Below are 8575 nucleotides of genomic sequence, written 5' to 3' on the forward strand. Positions count from 1 at the left end.
TCTTTTCATACTTTATACACTTGTATGCCTGCTTTATTTATGCAAATAAGTGTATCATGACCCAATTAATTCACTAGTAAAGCTGTTATTGGCAGCTCCCTTTAAAGACCTGTGATACAAAAAACACCTCCTCTTTCTCTGAAATTTCTCGTATAGGTTAAGGGGATAATCCCTTCCTTGCAGATTTTTAAGACTGAAAATATTATACTGTTCTGACTAAGGCCATGTTTATATTGTCAAAATAATGTGGGCTCTCTGCTCAACTGCTGCGGGGAGCCCACATGATGCACAGCTAGATTCACAGCACACCAGCTTCATCCAGCCATTACTTGGTGTCAAGCAGACATGGGATTTACTGCAATTTTGTATGTGTGGATAGCTGGATCCAGCCCTATCCCCTTTCTATATCACCAATGGACCCAGATACTTATTGGCAAAATCACATCTCTGGGCATGTCATTTCAGGTGACATCCGCCGGGAAGTAGTAGCCAATAGTGAAAGGACCAAAGCAGTGACATCTCCAGCTCACCCCCTGTTTGGGTATCAGCCAGCACGTCAATTACTTAAATCAAGAAATACTTTTCTAAAATCTACAGAGACACTCGCTGGAACACCTCAGCAAGCGAGAGTCCAAAAGTGGCAGGTTCAAACCCAGAACCTCAACCAATGGCTGATACCAAATGAGAGACTCCCCCCTGGGCACACAGAAAACTGGGGGACTTGGAAGGCGCTGAACAGACTGCGCTCTGGCACCACAAGATACAGAGCCAACTTTGAGAAATAGGGCTACAGTGGTTCTCAACCTGGGGTCACCAGATGTTTTTGACCTACAACTCCCAGAAATCCCAGCCAGTTTACCAGCTGTTGGGATTTCTGGGAGTTGAAGGCCAAAAACATCTGGGGACCCCAGGTTGAGAACCACTGGGCTACAAGGTGGAATCCATGACATGCGAGTGTGGAGAAGAGCAAACCACTGACCACCTGCTGCAATGCAACCTGAGCCCTGCTACATGCACAATGGAGGACCTCCTTGCAGCAACACCAGAGGCACTTCAAGTGGCCAGCTACTGGTCAAAGGACATTTAATCAACTACCAAGCTTGCAAACTTTGTGTTTCATTTGTTCGTTTGTTTGTTAAAAAATGCAATGCAACTGTTTGGTTTGCTCCTGATATGATAAATAAATAAATACATTTCAGGTGACTTCTCCAGAAAGTCTCTGGGAGAAAGCTGCTTGCTGATGGTCACACAGTCGTGAAGATGGTGGTCCCAGTACTGACTTACTTAAGCAATCTCTTTGTATGAGTATGATGGCTTTCCAAGTGTAGTGTCTTGGCAGTGAATATGTAGGTGACTGTGGAGCCCTATTCTTGACCTGCAGGTTCTTCAACAGTGAGGGCATCGATTTCCAGGTGGAAGGTGATCTTGGTTAAGGTTGGCTTGATGTGCCTTCCTCTTGGCACGTTTCTCCCTTTTGCCCTCCATTCGTGCCTCTTCAAATTCCACAGCACTGCTGGTCACAGCTGAGCTCCAGTTAGAGCACTCAAGGACCAGGGCTTCCCAGTTCTCAGTGTCTATGCCATAGTTTTTAAGGTTATCTTTAAGCCCATCTTTAAATCTCTTTTCCTGTCCATCAACATTCCGTTTCTTGAGTTGGGAGTATAACAACTGCTTTGGGAGATGGTGAATGGGCATTCAAACTACATGGTCAGTCCAGCAAAGTTTATGGCATAGGAGCATTGCTTCAATGTTGGTGGTCTGTGTTTGTTCCAGCACACTGACATTTGTCTGCCTATCTTCCCAAGGTATTTGCAGGATTTTTCAGAGTCAACACTGATGGAATCATTCCAGGAGTTGAGAGTGACATTTGTGGATAGTCCACATTTCGTAGGCGTATAACAGGGTTGGAAAGGCAATAGCTTTATAAAAAAGCACCTTGGTATCCCTATGGATGTCCTAATCCTTAAACTCTGGTCCCAGTACATCTTTGGACTGGCTATCATGTAGATGCAAAAAGATCTACATATGCTCCTGGAGCTCCAGCACTCTTTTTACTTGATTTTTCCGGTATATGTAATGTACACTAAGAGAAGAAAAGGTATAGGGAAGCTGATGAGGAAACACAACATACAAACAATCTACAAACCCACCAAGAAAATCCAACAAATGCTACGTTCAGCAAAGGACAAGAGGGATCCTCTCACCTCTGCAGGAGTCTACCGTATACCATGCAGCTGTGGACAAGTCTACATAGGGACCACCAAACGCAGCATTGCCCAGACACGCGTCAAGGAACATGAAAGGCACTGCAGACTACTTCAACCAGAGAAGTCAGCCATAGCAGAGCACCTGATGAACCAGCCTGGACACAGCATATTATTTGAGAACACAGAAATGCTGGACCACACCAACAACCACCATGTCAGACTACACAGAGAAGCCATTGAAATCCACAAGCATGTGGACAATTTCAACAGAAAGGAAGAGACCATGAAAATGAACAAAATCTGGCTACCAGTATTAAAAAACTCTAAAATTATAACAGCTAAACAACAGAGAGGAAAAAACCAGGCACAGATTAACACCTCCCAGCAACAGATTTTCCCAGACTCAGGCAGGCCTTCAAATGCTAATGAAGGTCATCAGCTAAACATTCACACCTAACTGCAGCAGGGAAGAGCTCCTTGCCCCACCCCAGCCATTCCACAGATATATAAACCCATTTTTCCTACTTCCAACAGACCTTCTCAACCTCTGAGGATGCTTGCCATAGATGCAGGCGAAACGTCAGGAGAAATGCCTCTAGAACATGGCTCTATAGCCCGAAAAAACCCACAAGAACCTAAAGGTATAACCATTTTTTTGACTTCTCTAGACAGTCATTTGATGACACAAACCACTGGATTTAAGGAATCTCAATTTGACCTGATTTGATATGAACCTGCCCCAAATCAGACTGAGCAGGGACAAGCTAATGGATTGGGGTTGAAACCACATCCATGAGCAACTCTAACCTATAATAATATGTTTTCAGTACAGGTTTAGTCTGCAGTATTTATTTTGCATATCCAGAATGACTTTGCCTTGGTAGATATGCCAGAGAAATGCAGTTCATGTACATTTAAACTCAGGTCTTTATAACGCCCCTTTTACAAAATACATTTTTGGCATTTATAGTGACAAAATGCACCAGCTGTAGGCTGAATAAGGGATGCAACAACAGAGGTAATGGAGTGTAGCAAAATAAAATATTGGCTATTAAAAAAGGATGGGAGGAGAAGGAAAAGCTGTAAATGATATACGAATGGGATCCTGACACCAAGAGGGCAGGGATGAGGTTGGTTCTAAAGTACCTGGTACAAAAAAAGTAAAAAAGGGCAGGAAAAGTATGCATTGAATAGGAATGCAGAGCGAGCCACATGTAACCTAATCTAAGATATGATTTTTTATGGTCTAAAAAGTTTTGTTGCCCAATAAAGTTGAATTTACAAACCTATCACAGAACGGATGCATCAGAGAACGGATGTCATGAGGAAGTAATAAAACTTCATGTTACAGTTGGGTGTTAGAATCAAAACCACATAAAAAGCATATTATAATCTAAGTCTGTAAGTTTTATTGTGATGAAATAGTTTGACCCATTCTTTACATTCTTAGCCTTCACATGCTTGCTGTTGTTTTTCGTTGCTATTTCGTATATACAAAATGATGCCAACATTTGGTAAGAACATTAAGATTAGCTTGGGCTTTGGGGATGTTTACTGCATTGTGTCTGCATGGGTTGACTTCCAAAATCACAATGCTTTACCAATGTCTTTTTTCTCTCCCTCTGCCCCCTTCTGCTATACATTTTGAATCACTCATAATGGGGGCTTATAATACCCATAGGAGAAAATTTAGGGCAAATGTCTGAATAACTTAAGAAAAATCTAATAATAATCTGTTGTGTGGGTGGTTGATTATTATTATTTTATGTTTCTTCCAAACTCTTCAAATATAAAGTCTGTTTATATAAGTTTTTTACATTTTGCTCATACACTTCATTGTGATTGATTTTGCTCTCACCAAGTATACGTTGCAATCTGTATTCCGGCTCTCTGAAATCAAATAATAGTATTATGGCTATTCTGGTACTTTGTAGAACTGTTTTTTTTTAAATAGTGGCAAAGAAATTGGTGCCTTGAGTGCATCTACATCAGTCTTTCTCAACCTGGGGGTCAGGACTGTCAGGATTAATTTAGTTATGTATGTGTTTTAAATGTGCTTCTATGTATTTCCAAGATGGATTCCACTGTGTATTAGAAATGCTGTGCAGAATGTTCATACTATGAGGCTGTGATTATGTAACCTTGAGAGAAATAAGATAAGATTCGCTCTTGCTGGGAACTGAAGGGAGTAACTAATCTCAGCAAGAAGAGATAAGCAGATATAAAGAGGCTTTCATTTTGACTAGTTCCTAAATTGTAGCTCGCTGTAATAAGACATGTCTATTAAATGTGCTTAGTAAAACTTAGTTTCTTTTGTAACTCAAAGCCTGTAGAGTCCTTATTTTGCAACACAGTGTCTGCTGATCTAGCAATCCTTCTGCTATACACCGCCAAACTCTGACAAGGACCCGGGGGGGGGGGGGGGGGTCACAAGGAGGTTTCAGAGGGGTCACCAAAGACAATCAGAAAGCATATATTTCTGATAGCCTTTGGAACCCCTTTGGCAAAGAAGGCTGAAGATCTCTCTGCCTGTCCTCTTCTTTTTTGGAAACTGAAGATGCATAATCCCACGAAAAGCCCTCCTCTGCTTTGATTGGCTGGCCTCTCAGCCAAGGGGAGGGCTCTTTCTGAGACTCCAGAAAGAGAGGGGAAAGCAGGCATGCTTGGTGCATAGCAGTGTGGTGGCATGTGAGGGTGAGGGAGAATGTGCGAGGGTGGAGAGAGGTTCACATCAGTGAGTCTTTTCAAGGCATGGGGGTTCTGTGTGGGAAGTTTGGCCCAATTCTATTATTGGTGAGGTTCAGAATGCTCTTTGACTGTAGGTGAACTATACGTCCCAGAAACTGCAACTCCCAAATGTCAAGTTCTATTTTCCCCAAACTTCACCAGTGTTCACATTTGGGCATATTGACTGTTTGTGCCAAGTTTGGTCCAGATCTGTTATTGTTTGAGCCCACAGTGCTGTCTGGATGTAAGTGAACTACAACTCCAAAGCTCAAGGTCAATGTCCACCAAACCCTTCAGTATTTTCTGTTGGTCATGGGAGTTCTGTCTGCCAAGATTGGTTCAATTCCATCATTGGTGGAGTTCAGAATGCTCTTTGATTGTAAGTGAACTATAAATCTCAGCAACTACAACTCCCAAATGACAAAATCAATCGCTGCCCAACTGCACCACTACTCAAATGTGAGCATATGGGGTATTTGTGCCAAATTTGGTCCAGTGAATGAAAATACATCCTCCATATCAGATAGATACATTACGATTCATAACAGTTATGAAGTAGCAATGAAAATAATTTTATGGTTGGGGGACACCACAACACAAGGAACTATATTAAGGGGTCATGGCATTAGAAAGTTTGAGAAACACGGATCTTTACTATAGAATTAATCCAGTTTGACAGCACTTGAACTGCCATGGTTCAATGCTACTGTATCATGGGATTTGTAGTTTGATGAGGCACCAGTACCTTTCAGCAGAGAATTAAAAATACCTTGTAAAATTGGTGCCAAACTGAATTTTAAGTGGTGTCAGACTGCATTCATTCTGCAGTGTCAGGAGCTGTGGTGGCGCAATGAGTTAAACCCTTGTGTCAGCTGAACTGTTGATCTGAAGGTCAGCAGTTTGAATCTGCGAGATGGGGTGAGCTCCTGTCTGTCAGCTCTAGCTTCCCATGCGGGGACATAAGAGAGGCCTCCCACAGGATGGTGAAACATCCGGGCATTCCCTAGGTAAGGTCCTTGCAGACAGCCAATTCTCTCTCACCAGAAGTGACTTGAAGTTTCTCAAGTCGCTTCTGACACACACACTCACACACACACAAACACAAACACAAACACAATTCTGCAGTGTAGATGCACCTTTAAGTGCCTTCCTTTGAGATATCTTCTCACCTTTCATTTCTACAACAGGATTCAAGAACAATCTGATTTTGGAAGCTAACCAGCAACATAACAATGTCTGATGGTTCTGATGTTTTGGGGAATGGGTAGATTCTTTTCTCTCCTTCCTGCTGAGTTAATGGAGTGCAAACTACTTTTGCACTTTGAACTCAGTTTGCACCCATGGAAGCAATGGGAAGGTGGGAGGAGGTGAGAGAAAAGGGAACATTTCCTATCTCTGCCAAACTGTGGTAGTTGAAAGGCAAGCTTTCCAAGCCCCCCCCCCCCCCCAGGAGCAACATGAGAAACTGCAAGTCGCTTCTGGTGTGAGAAAATTGGCCATCTGCAAGGACGTTGCCCAGGGGAGGCCAGGATATTTTGATGTTTTACCATCCTTGTGGGAGGCTTCTCTCATTTCCCCGCATGATGTGGGAGGCTTCTCTCATGGAGAACCGGAGCTGACAGGGGGAGCTCATCCGCACTCTCCCCGGATTCGAACCTGTGACCTGTCGGTCTTCAGTCCTGCCGGCACAAGTATTTAACCCACTGCGCCACCAAGGGCTCCTAGCTTTCCAGGGGACACAAGGAGGCTGGGAAGAGGAATAACTTTATGCTTTGCTTGCTTTGTTTATTAAATCTCTAACTCAAGACAGTTGCCTATCATGGACATGTCCCCTTCCCCTAAAACAGGCATCGGCAACCTTGACCCCTCCAGGTATTTTGGACTTCAATTCCCACAATTCCTAACAACCAGTGGGCTGTTAGGATTTGTGGGAGTTGAAGTCCAAAACACCTGGAGGGGCCAAGTTTGCCCATGCCTGCTCTAAACCTTGGCCCACTTCCAAAACATTTCTTCCAAGAATTGTTAGAAATAAGGATATTGAACAGCTCCCAGAATCTTCCAACCAGCATGACCACTTGCCTATAAGAACAGTTTTGGTTATAGCAGTTGCTAACAGAGCTATTCTAGGAAATGGGCAGAATAAGTGTATATGTAAAGGACATGCACAGCTTTGTTTGGTGCAACTATTAGCTATGTGCTTTGGTGCAGCAACACCTCCTTTCACTGCTATTTGTTGGACATGGTATTACATGGCAAAGCAGAGAAACTAAAGTAAATATTTTAGTGGTGGAGGCAGAAAAAAGAAAGGAGCAGCAGGTTAAACTGCTGAACTTGCTGACCGAAAGGTTGGCAGTTTGAATCCAGGGAGCGGGATGAGCTCCCGCTGTTAGGCCCAGCTTTTGCCAACCTAGCAGTTCAAAAACATGCAAATGTGAGTAGATCAATAGGTACCGCTTCTGTGGGAAGGTAACGGCGTTCCATGCAGTCATGCTGGCCACATGACCTTGGAGGTGTTTATGGACAATGCCGGCTCTTCGACTTAGAAATGGAGATAAGCACCACCCCCCAGAGATGGACATGAGTAAACTTAATGTCAGGGAAAACCTTTACCTTTACTTAGGTGATGAAACTATCCAAATTACTGAAGTTTTGAAACTATGATCGATAGTTTTTACCTGGAGAAAAATAATTCACATTGTCCCTGTGACATTGTTTGTTTTCAACACACAAGTAGCCTGATTTAATGTCAAATTCACCGAAGACAAAATCCAGAGAATAGAAATGTCATTAGTATTAAAGCACAGGAGGAAATTACAAAAGAGTACAAAGTATTTACTGGAAAATACCTGGAAGGTTTTGTCCTGCTTTGATGTCTGGCAACACTTAATCTTCTACAATCCTATTAAAATATATTCCCACTGCCCAATAGCATTTTTGCCTGCATGTGATATTTCATTGTTCCTTCTTGGTTCAAGACCATTGTCTGTAAAAGTTCATTTTTTAAAAAGAGAGAGAAATGAAAAAGATGGTTCAGAAATGGAAAATCCTCATATCACAAACTGATGCACTAATTGGCATGTAACTAAGCTTTGGTTCTCGTTGATCAAGGAAGCATGGGTTTAAAGAACACTATCAAATGTCTGAGAGTAGATGTATTTTCATGCCTGCTTTCTCTCCTAAAGGGATGATATCTTTCTTTTCTAACACCTTCTGCTTGACCTGCTTTGGATACAAACTTAACTTGATACAGCTGAGATCTTGAATATGGAGGTTCTGACGGACACAGGAATAGAATCCAAAAATGATCCATGGACCATTTTTTTTTTGCTCTCTAGAATGCATTCGTTTGTTTACTTATCTGTTATGTTTCAATCCACCATTAATTCAGCCATGCTGGCTGAGGGGTTCCAGCCCAGCTTACTTGTCCAAATGTATCTCCCTCTATGATCCACCTTGGAGCTTAAGATTGTCAGAGGAGGCCCTGCTCTCCATCCCACCACCCTCTCAAATACGATTGGCAGGGACGAGAGACAGGTCCTTCTCGGTGGTGGCTCCCTGTCTGTGGAACACATTCCCCAGTGAAATCAGGTTGGCCCCTTCTCTCCTGTCCTTTAGAAAAAAGCTCAATTCATGACTGTGGG

At 42.7% G+C, this 8575-nt stretch overlaps 1 long non-coding RNA gene across 1 annotated transcript; it reads left to right on the plus strand.

Annotated features, from left to right (window-relative positions):
• Positions 1–585: 585 nt before the first annotated feature.
• LOC137097167 (uncharacterized) lies at positions 586–4526 on the plus strand. Its single transcript, XR_010910010.1, has 2 exons — positions 586–2098; positions 2849–4526. It is a non-coding gene; the product is annotated as an uncharacterized lncRNA (long non-coding RNA).
• The last annotated feature ends 4049 nt before the right edge of the window (positions 4527–8575 follow it).

Source organism: Anolis sagrei, chromosome 5, assembly GCF_037176765.1.
Source record: "Anolis sagrei isolate rAnoSag1 chromosome 5, rAnoSag1.mat, whole genome shotgun sequence".
Classification (NCBI taxonomy): Eukaryota; Metazoa; Chordata; class Lepidosauria; order Squamata; family Dactyloidae; genus Anolis; species Anolis sagrei.